Here is a 10,725-nt window from a genome sequence, read left to right on the forward strand (position 1 = left end):
TCATAGCTTGGTTCATCAAATGTATGACAACCTGATGAATCCAATGTGGGGAGACGGGCTGAATCACAGCCTGATAAATCCAATGTGGGGAAACGGGCTGATGAACCAAAAGTAGGGAGACGGGCTGAGTCACAGCCTGATGAACCCAATGTGGGGAGACGGGCTGAATCACAGCCTGATGAACCCAATGTGGGGAGACAGGGAATTGTCTCATTTTCTGTCCTTGTGAGATGATTACCATGGTACAACCAAATCAGTTGTCTTGTATCACCCATGTAGAACGCAAGTATAATGTTGTCCTGTACAGCGAAAGGACCATTTGAAGGTTCTGTCATTGTCTTCACAACCTGACCAGATAACCAGCTGGAAGAGGTTGGTTGTCACGTAGGCTGTCCTGTCGTCTCCAAAGTTCATTAGCGATAACCTTGGTGTAATTTTTAGGTTGTGTCAAGGTCTTCCCAACCTGACCAGATAACCAGCTGCCAGAGGGTAGTTGTTTCAGAGTTTTAGCTTAAAGTGCTATGGTACAGCCTAGAAGCTGTGTCATCACTGGCGAAATCGACCCAAGTTTGTGAGGGACTGCGTTTAGGGGGATTTCTGCTCAGGCATCATGCTGGAGCATTTTACCCCCCCCCCCCCCCCACCCTCAATAAGCCTGAGACGCTTTAAAGGACCACAATATACAATATTGGTTCTAGTTCTTCAATTTGCCGCTAGGGTTCCGTCGTTCGATGTCAGTCGCGAATTTTTTTCCTGAACCTGCTATTTCACCTGTAACACCAGACACAGTTTGTGAAGGCTCCTGTTTCAGCTGCTGTTGTGAGAAACGGGGACCACCAGGTTGTAAAAGACATTTGGTCAAGTTTTGAACGATGGGGGTACTCCTCCTGCTACACCAGCCACCAAGGGGACCACGGTGTGAAAGTCAGCTGTTATACCTCCTACCAACTGTTGTGAAAGACCAGGGGCTACTCGGATACCTCCTGGTCACCAGTCACAAGCTGCGAACGGTGGGGGACCTAGTTGTGGGAGACAGGACATTTCAGTGCGAGACAGGCGACAAGATTGTAAACGACAGATCCCTCCTTCTACACCATCAACAAGTTGTGAACGACAGAGGCGGGGACAGAGGACGATGTGACTTACAAAAACAGCCACAATGGAATTCCATACCAGGGGAATAGTTCTCCTGTAACACCCAGCGGCAGGTTGGAACCTGTCATTCCTGACTTGCGGCATCATATTGAGTATGAATATACATGTACAACATGTACAATGAGACTTGTCTCATGTGAATGGTCTTCCTCCAGTATGAATATGTTTCTCTGCAATGAGACTTGTCTTTCGATACTGCCTCATGTGTATGGTCTTCCTCCAGTATATTTTGATACTGTATGCTGAGAACAGCGTTATTTGAAGCATCATTTTACAGAAATATATCGATATAATGGCAAGTTCTACTACACAGTACAAAATACAAACAAAACTATACAAGCAAAATGGGTTCAAATGACACAAGTAGAATAGCCACCCCTGCTGTTTTGCATACAGTAGTCAAAATTTATCATTTCGTGCAATGTGTTTTTTCAAGACTGATTGTTTTCAACGCACTTGTGGTGCTTTCTTCAGATTTATCGGATTCTGATTGGCTGAGAACTTGTGTACAAATGTACACTGTACTGCCCGAAAGGTTCAGGAAAAAAAATTCGCGGCCGGGTCGGTTGGAATGAAATGGCTATACCCTCCGGCATACTCCAAGCGTCGTCAAAGGTGATCATCGTTGTCAAGCCTCACCCAACCTACGTAACAAGAAGACGTTTCAATCCATGTAACAATATTGCCATTTGGGATGGTGAACAGAGCTAGGAGCAAATGCGACGCTTATTATTTATTTAAAGAAATAAAATGCCCGATTTAACATCCTGCAGAATCAGGGGAATCGGGCGTTTCCAGTGATATACGACACAAATGGATTGTCCTCATGCATTCACTTTGGAAACTTTAGATAGCGCAAGCATCGATCGATGGCGCTAGCCTTCTCCAGGCATAGGCCCCTGAATGCTAATTAGCGGGATTATCGGGCTAAACAATGGGATTAGCTAGGAAATAATATATAGGGAGTTAAAAAACTTGAACTTGAATTAAAAATGTTTTGCCATGTGTGAATACTTCTGGTTATAAATTTCAACAATCATGTTACGTCACGTAGACTCGTTTGAAAATACCACAAAAGCCAAGTTTCCGCGAAGTTATGTCACTTGTTGTCCGACTCCTTATCACCCGACCGTGACCTCAGTATTTGACCAATCAGCTTTAAATCGTGAGCATTTTCGTGTATGGGTCAATGAATTTGATTGAAAATCACAATTTGAATAGATGAGTGGTTTGGTAACCTCTCTGACGTAACCTACTCAATACGAGCCGTTGAATTTGACTGTGCTCCTGGTATGACACACCGGTTTTGGGAACACAAGCGTTCAGTTGTGTCGACGCCAAGTCGAAGCACTGGTTCAATATTGGTGAGTTCAGCCTGATTTCTCCACAACTTTTTCTCCCCAAATTTTGCGACTATTGTCTGATACAATGTACAATCTTATCTTATCTTTTCATTTTCATTTCTTGCAGACGCCAGACACGTTGTCCTGTCTAGCACACCCAATGCTGCCCAACCGGTTTATCACAAGATACGACATGAACACCACGTGGTGAGTTATTTTTCTCTATCGAAACTTCCTTTATCGCACATACATGTATTCTTTTGAAACTTGTCATCTCTGCAGTAGTGGCGGATCCAGAACTTTGGGAAAGAAGCGGGGGTGGGGGGGGGGGGGGCGCTGCCCCCCCAATGAGAACTCATGATAGAGCAAAATGTGCAATCCTGAAAATGAGGGGAGGGTTCTTGAGGAGAGGTGCCCTAAAAATATCAAAGATGGATGACTCATGCGGTACCCCTAAATCCGCCACTGCTGTTCTGAATAATTCCACACTCGGCTCAGCTGACCTTTGAAAGGAGGACACTGTTAGCCCATACCCTATCTATGGTACTATATCGTTCTGGCAGCAAGAAAATGAGACGATCGGTCATGTCTGCCATGTTTTATGACGTCACACGCCACGTACTTGGTGCAATGTGTCACGTGCTCATAACACATTCTATCTCTGAACCAATCAGCCCTTGATACTGTGACATGTGATATGTATGATGAGGACCTTGACCGGATCAGAATGATAAGGCATACAGTCGAAGTAGTTCAGAGACATTTACATGAAGACATGACAGAAATTACCAATCGTCTCATTTCACCTCTGTGCTGCCAACTTCAGAGCTTTAATAAACCCTGCCAGTTGTTCCCAGGCCTGTGTTATGAAATGACCATGGTTTAGTGATATGCCTACCCCCTCTTGTATTCAGTGGTATTAAATGGACAACTGTGGCATGAGATATGGTGGTTTTTCCTACAAAAATGGCTTCCAGTAGAACCGTGACTTCTCAGTCCAAACAGGAAAATTGAAATACATCATTGAACTGCAATAAACAGTGCACAAAAACTGGGTGTAACCTTAGGCCTGCCTGAATTTCACGGGTCATGTCCAAAACTGCCTCGCACACTGGCGAAAATCGTTATTTGAGATAAGTGGCGGCGCATGGTGACAAGCAGAGGTATTATCCTCCTGGCCAGGTAAATCCCACGCCCAGGTTGTCCCTTTAAAGCTGACATGCATGCATAAAAACCCTAACGACAAAATTAGAAAAGACGGAAAGGATGAAGTGGCGAGGGTTCCGAGTTCGAACCCGCTCGAGGAATATTTTTTCTTTTTTTCTTTCTCAGTGACCTGTCTCGTCAATGAACTTGTGTTTGTGCAGTCAAGTGAGACCTGTCGCTGGTCGTCTATCATGTTTCAGGTGCAGTTTGTCGTTTGTTGGTCGGGCGTTTGTGTTTTCTAAATTGGTCGTTTGGGGTTTTTATGCATGCATGTCACCTTTAAGTATGTTTTGGCGTGGTCACGAAGGTGATAAATGTGAATAATGACACCAATGCATTGGCCCTGCGGTCACGTGGTGGCTTTCAATGATATCCTTGTGCCGTCGTAGGAGGCTGCTGAAAGTCGCAGCAAAGCAGCAGCCAACAAAAGACTTGGGCTACTTAAAATTTCTTTCGGGAGCAGTAATAATCTGGTCACCATTGAGTTTTACCTATAGCTCTTATAAAGATGGTGTGGGAAGATAAATTTCGGCCATTTTGTTACCATTTTAATATCTAACTGTATGCGCCTGCTTAATCGCCCGCCCACGAATTTTTTCCTGAATCTTTCGGGCAGTACACTGTACATTTGTACACAGGTTCTCAGCCAATCAGAATCCGATAAATCTGTGTCGTCATCGAGGCGTCATCATGAAACTTAGAAATAAGCTTGTATTGTTTTGTGCTTGTTAATCAAATTTGAGGCATACAGTATAAAAATACACTGGAGGAAGACCATACACACGAGGCAGTATCGAAAGACAAGTCTCATTGCAGAGAAACATATTCCTACTGTAGGAAGACCATTCACATGAGACAAGTCTCATTGTATATTCATGCTCAATATGATATCTGAAGGACTATCCCTTGGATCTTGGAGATGGGCTATTGTTATTGTCCTTTCTGTAGGTATGTTGCAGGCAGCAGAAATAACTCAAATATCTAACATCTAAATAACAAGGGAAAAGAAAGGCGTAATAAAAATAAAATCTAAAGAGTAAAAAAGAAAAAGAAAAATGTTGTCCACAACCGGATTCGAACTCGCGACCTTTGGATCGAACATCGTATTCTGCCATTTTTGACGAGCGCTCTACCAACTGCTCTAAAGTTTCTAAGACTTCTGACGTCATGTATTTGTCGAAATCTGATTGGCTGAAAGTCCCTGTACAAATGTACACTATAGTGCCCAAAAGGTTCAGGAAAAAAAATTCGCTACCCGCCCTTTTCAGATAGACATCTATCACTTCGATCTATCTATCGAGCTGTCATGGCCAATACTTTTTCTTTCAGAAGCCCCGACGTCCTTTGAACTTTCAAGACTAGAAATGGTTGGGTTTGGTCAAGGGACTGGTATTGGATCTGATATATTATCATTGTTGTCACACCTTTTCGCTAAATATGAGGTCTTGAAAATGCTTGGTATTGCTCCTTGTGAGGTGTTACCCAACGTTAATGACGCCTGTCTGTATAAGTGGTACATACTTGACACCTATGGCGAAGGATGAGCCAGTTATTTTCGAGTTTGTACTTTGGGTGCATCTCGTTCCTCGGGTTGCATTGCGCCCGCGACCCCATAGGAGTTCCTGGTCTTGTCTCTTCGCCCCCAACCCCGATAAACTCTATGTGCCGTGAACGAATGCTCATCAGGTCGACAGTTATTTGACGACGTAAATCCATCCATATTAACTGGCGCTGCGGCTGCGCTCAATAGACTTCGTTGGGGAGTCTGAGCCTGATAGGGTGTACCAGTCCAGCCGGTTATGTACGGTTGGTATGCTCTATGATATGGATCTCCATCCACCTGTCAGCTAGGGGCAGACCCCAGTGTCTCAACCCTGGGTCTCAGAGGCGGTAACTTCTAGTCAGGCAGCGCGCTATGTCTGGTTAGGCGACATGGGTTACCAGGAGCATCCACAGCCAAAATGGTTTGCACATGGAGGTCATCGCGACCGACTTGTGAGGGGGAAGAAGTGATGTCCATGGCGGTTTCAAATTGATCTGACGACCCCCGCGTCTTCTGGACACGGAGGGGTTCATGTGGCCAAATCCTGTCAGCTAAATCCTATCGTTAGCATCGTTCGCGGTACATGGAAACCAAGGGCATGGAACCCTTTTTTGTCTTGGTTTAATTTCTCTGAGGATTTCAATGATGATATATATATTTAGATCCACAGGTATAGTCGGTACATGTTGCGACTCGCCACATGAACATTTTAAAAGTTTTTTTTCAAGCATTGTAAAAAGTTATGAGAATAAATTTTCCCTTTGGACGTGTTTTTTTTACCAGAATGACAATCAAAAAGTTTGTCACTGGAGAGTTTCCCCATCCCCCACCCCAGCCCTAGAATAATATACAGACTAAATAGTATCTTTGGACTGTACTGGTAATATAGGTCAGTCACAAAAAATAAAATATATATTGGACTGTACTGGTAATATAGGTCAGTCACGAAGAATAGACTATATATTGGACTGCACTGGTAATATAGGTCAGTCACGAAAAATGAAATATGTATTGGACTGTACTGGTAATATAGGTCAGTCACGAAGAATAGAATGATATTGGACTGTACTGGTAATAGAGGTCAGTCAAAAAAAAGAAATATATATTGGACTGTACTGGTAATATAGGTCAGTCACGAAAATATCTGAAAGTCTGTGCCCCATTGTTGACGAATATAATATCGTGAGGACTTTATCAATAGTCACGGTCCCTGGCCCCTCCCACATAAAAATCATTGGCAAGGTCACTGCAGGCAATAGCTTCAGCGTTGTTATTGTATAAACATGTCATAAACATTATAAACGGCCCTATTTGTGGGGTTACATTGGGTTCTTGCTGGGGTAATGATGTCCATGTCCGATTCTGCGTTTTGTGGACTTGTAAATCAGTCCAGCAGTGACATTGCGTTTTGTGGACATGTAAGTCTGTCCCGCAGTACCATGTTTCACCCCAGCAATTACCAATAAGACCTGCACGTGACCTTAAAGTAAATTGCTATGCAAGTGTGGTCGAGACAAAACGCGATGTATGCATTGGAAGAAGGAAATCTGCGAAGAGTAGCTGGAACTGTCTGTCCAGGTCTCGTTTATGAAACAATGGGCGATTTGAAAGACGTCTCCTGAACAGATCGCCCATTGTTAACTGAAGCAGCATTCGAATTGTCTCCAATTTTTTCAGGTGGATTGCTCCATCTCCTGTGATTTCGCTCTCCCGTCCCAAGAATCGAGCCAACGCGATCGAGGCCACTTCTGAGAGATAAATATTTAGGATGCCAGATTTGTGGAACACAATTGAGGTAAATGAGATAAGCATACAGTTGATGAAATGAGGCTTTAGGTCCGTCATCATGTGACTGATACTGGGACAAACCCGAGGCAGGTTTACCACCATATTCATCTCATTAGTGCCATGATTTTTAAAAAAACGTCATGAAAAATGATCAAATACTTCAATTTCTTAAATTGTATATTTCAATGTTTCTTGGTATACAAATCTTCCCTTTCTATTCCAGACCAGTAGTCAAGAGCCATGATCAGGGAACAGCATTTTCCAACGGAATTGACCCTTTTTCTTGTTGTAATTCATGCTGTTGGCTCAGAATGGGTTGACACTCGCCTGTTTTCGACCCTGAAAATTAAACAGCAAACATTGTTACTCTCTGTTAAAAGTGAACCTTGCAAAATGTGTGCTTATTCCTGAAATCAATAGCACTTCATGTATGTACTCGCTGATCCAGAATATTTCTATTTCTTGTTCCGTTTTCAATGTGGCAATCCATTTACCGTATATCTGAGCTATTTCACAGCACAAGAAGTGCAACATTACAACAATGGAGCTATTTCTTGATCACAGCAAAAATGTGTTTCTACATTGTTTTACTCAAATGATGCATGGATGAGCCTTATTGACATAATTGTTTTCAAGAGGAATTGGTTGTAGGTTTTCTTCCTTTTTTCTTAAGGCAGGCCTAATTTAACAGAAGGCCTATATTTTAGGTAGGATATCATTTATACTATAGGCCCATATCAGTTTTGAGAGCAATTTCCTCTTGAAGACATTAAACGTCAGTCGAGTCTCTGCACCATTTTGATTGGGCGGTTTTGGGCTAAAATACAGTACAAGAGAATGCTCCATTGGTGTTAACAGGATATGTCATTGTTTTGGTCCGCAATCAGTTCTTGCCACCTTGAAAGCGGTCACGGTTACTTATGACTTGTACATTGTTCAATTGTTATTATGCTATTATCATTTGCCCCCCCCCCCCATCCTTATCGACACTCACAGTGCACCACCCTCCATCCCGCACTGACCCAACATCTGATCCCTTGACACGCTTGCTCAAGCGGTTCAAGCGGCGTCAGCAGTATCAACGTTGTGTTATTGTATTCCAAGTTTTGCATTATTCATATGACTGTATGTACTTGCCAAATAAATGTTGTCATATCATAACCTTCGTCTCTTGTCCTTCGGTCAATAAGTGTGCTGACCACTCCTTTTTTCTGATTCCGCATGCCGGCCACTAATTCTAAGTTTTGTAGTACATGTAGTCTATATGTTATATACTTGCCCAATAAAAGTTGCCATATCATCAGGCTTTGTCTCTTGTCCTTCGGTCTCTCAGCGTGGGGGACACTCTCGAAAAGTTAGATTTATGCACTTACCAATCGACACCAAATGCACCTTCCTCATCAAAATACCTCACGCCTGCGGACAGGGACGAAATAGCTCAGAGTCTGTACCGTAACTTAATTTGCATCCCGTTTCAATCCGTAATAACACATTATCAGCCTTTGTCTCTTGTCCTTCGGTCGCTCAGCGTGGGGGACACTCTCGAAAAGTGAGATTATTAAAAATAACTGGCGTTCAATGTGTGTTTTAATAACTGTCGCTCAATGTGTGTATCTAGGATCGAAGGATGTGACATTACAGAGCGTCCGATTTAGTCTCGTAGAGAGACGCGAATTATTGCAGGACATTCAAACTTGTGTTGTATCCTATCCTTACGATGAATGGTTATCCCTACAGAGGTGCTAAAAACCCTGTCTCTTTAGTATTGGATGAGACATCCTGCAGACAGTCCGCTGTACGCTCTTGAGAGAGACACTGACACCCCATCTCTGCCCAGAGTAACCCGTGCTTAGAGTAACTGGTAAACCGCAATCGTCACCTGAAGACGAAGCATTTGCTGGTGTTTATTCATATCATCTCCTCAAACACTACTCGAGTACTTCTTGGGTGGTACCTGATACGAGACAACTAACTGAGCTATTAACCTGAAGTGCTGTTTGATAAGGGCACATGAGCTGTGTCCCTTTAGTTCGAAGGATGTGACACCTCACAGTGTCCAATGCAACTCCTTGAGACAAAAAGACACTAATACATTCACAGGACTTTCAAACTGCTGTGAGCGTCCCTACAGCAGTATGGGCAGTGAAGCGGACAAACCTGTTCCTCCAGTGTTAGTCTTGGGGGTAACCGATACGAGACAACTGATTTGGCATTACCTGGTATGGGCAACTCGTCTCGCGAGGGTGCAGATCGTGTGTCCCTTGTACTTCGAAGGATGTGACATACGACAGATTGTCCAATGCAACTCCGCGCGAGAAAAAGACGCTAAAACATTCCTAGGACATTTAAACTGCTGGGGGCTTCCCTACAGAACAACGAATAGGAATAGGGATGGGTGAAAACTCGATCTGTCTTCGATTTTTGGAACAACGCTGATAATCTGTAAGTACTAGGACCCATCAACAGAATCTAAAAGCCGATCGGCGCATCTCGAAAACCTAAAAAAATGGCCTCCACTCTTTGATCAAAATCACCTATTCATATAAAATATTTGCTATTTTCCTTTTTACCATCTCACTAGATTCCTCTAAAGTATAACATAGCGCAATTTGATTGAAAAATATTTAAAAACAAACAAATGTCAAGCCACCAAAGTTAGAGGGCCCCCATCAACATTTTCATCAGCAAATTCATCAACAGTTTACACTTTCCCCGATAGCAGACGATTTTTAAATACATGATGTCCCACACCCGCACTTCAGTGGCGCCGGTGTGAATAAATCTACTTGTGTGAATGGTCAATGGCTCATGACGTCATGAAATAATTGCGTCACGAGGAAGGAAACAATGGGAATCACGTCCGACGTTGTAACTGTGGGTGCGGTGCGTCGTGAATGCAGGATCGGCCAACGCGCGGCCCATATGGAATGCGACAAACTGTACCGGAACCAGAATTGTCATAGGTCTGCACAAATTTTTTCAGATTCCATGGACATGATGGATATATGAATTTTGTTTACACTTTATACATACGTAACCATTACACTCACTACGTTGTGTGAGTGATCAAATTGCTAATGCGTTAAAAAGTTGAATTGGTCAACTTTAGCGCCCCATAGATTTTTCCCAGACGTGCCGATGAAAATCAATTTCCGGCAGATAAAACAGCCCGGGGTAAGATCTATAAACCATAGAAATTTTGTTGTGGGCTGACCGTGATAATTACCAGGTTGGGGGGTCTGAAGTTTTGGGGGTCATTTTCGACCATTTGTGACCGGTGAATCGACTTTTCAGCCAACAAGGGGTTAATTTGGCCATTGGGACCACAACACTTAGGCTCCTAAACTGAAACGTCGTCATAGTTTTCTTCTTATGGAAAAGAAAATTCATGATTTTGATTTTTAAAAACACGTATTCATAATGGAAAACACATCCATACTGGTGACTGACACCATGTATCGAACTTGACGTACCGGGGTAAAACATAATGGTCGCTCCCCCATTTCGCTCGTTTCGTTTCGTTGCGCAAAGTCCAGTAAGCCGCGCACTATATACACTGGATCAGTGTGTGACGATCAAACTGTGGCAGATGCATCAGTGGCAGGATATAGGGGTTAATCGGGTATGCTATTAAAGGACAACTGTACGGATGGGGGTTCATCTCATACGTACTTGATTACATAGTAAATA

General features: G+C 43.2%; 1 long non-coding RNA gene across 1 annotated transcript; it reads left to right on the forward strand.

The window, feature by feature from the left end:
* Positions 1-2,441: 2,441 nt before the first annotated feature.
* Positions 2,442-5,084, forward strand: LOC135485266 (uncharacterized). The gene is made up of 3 exons (XR_010446538.1): positions 2,442-2,519; positions 2,626-2,705; positions 5,034-5,084. It is a non-coding gene; the product is annotated as an uncharacterized LOC135485266 (long non-coding RNA).
* The last annotated feature ends 5,641 nt before the right edge of the window (positions 5,085-10,725 follow it).

The sequence above is a fragment of the Lineus longissimus genome, chromosome 3 (assembly GCF_910592395.1).
Source record: "Lineus longissimus chromosome 3, tnLinLong1.2, whole genome shotgun sequence".
NCBI lineage: Eukaryota > Metazoa > Nemertea > Pilidiophora > Heteronemertea > Lineidae > Lineus > Lineus longissimus.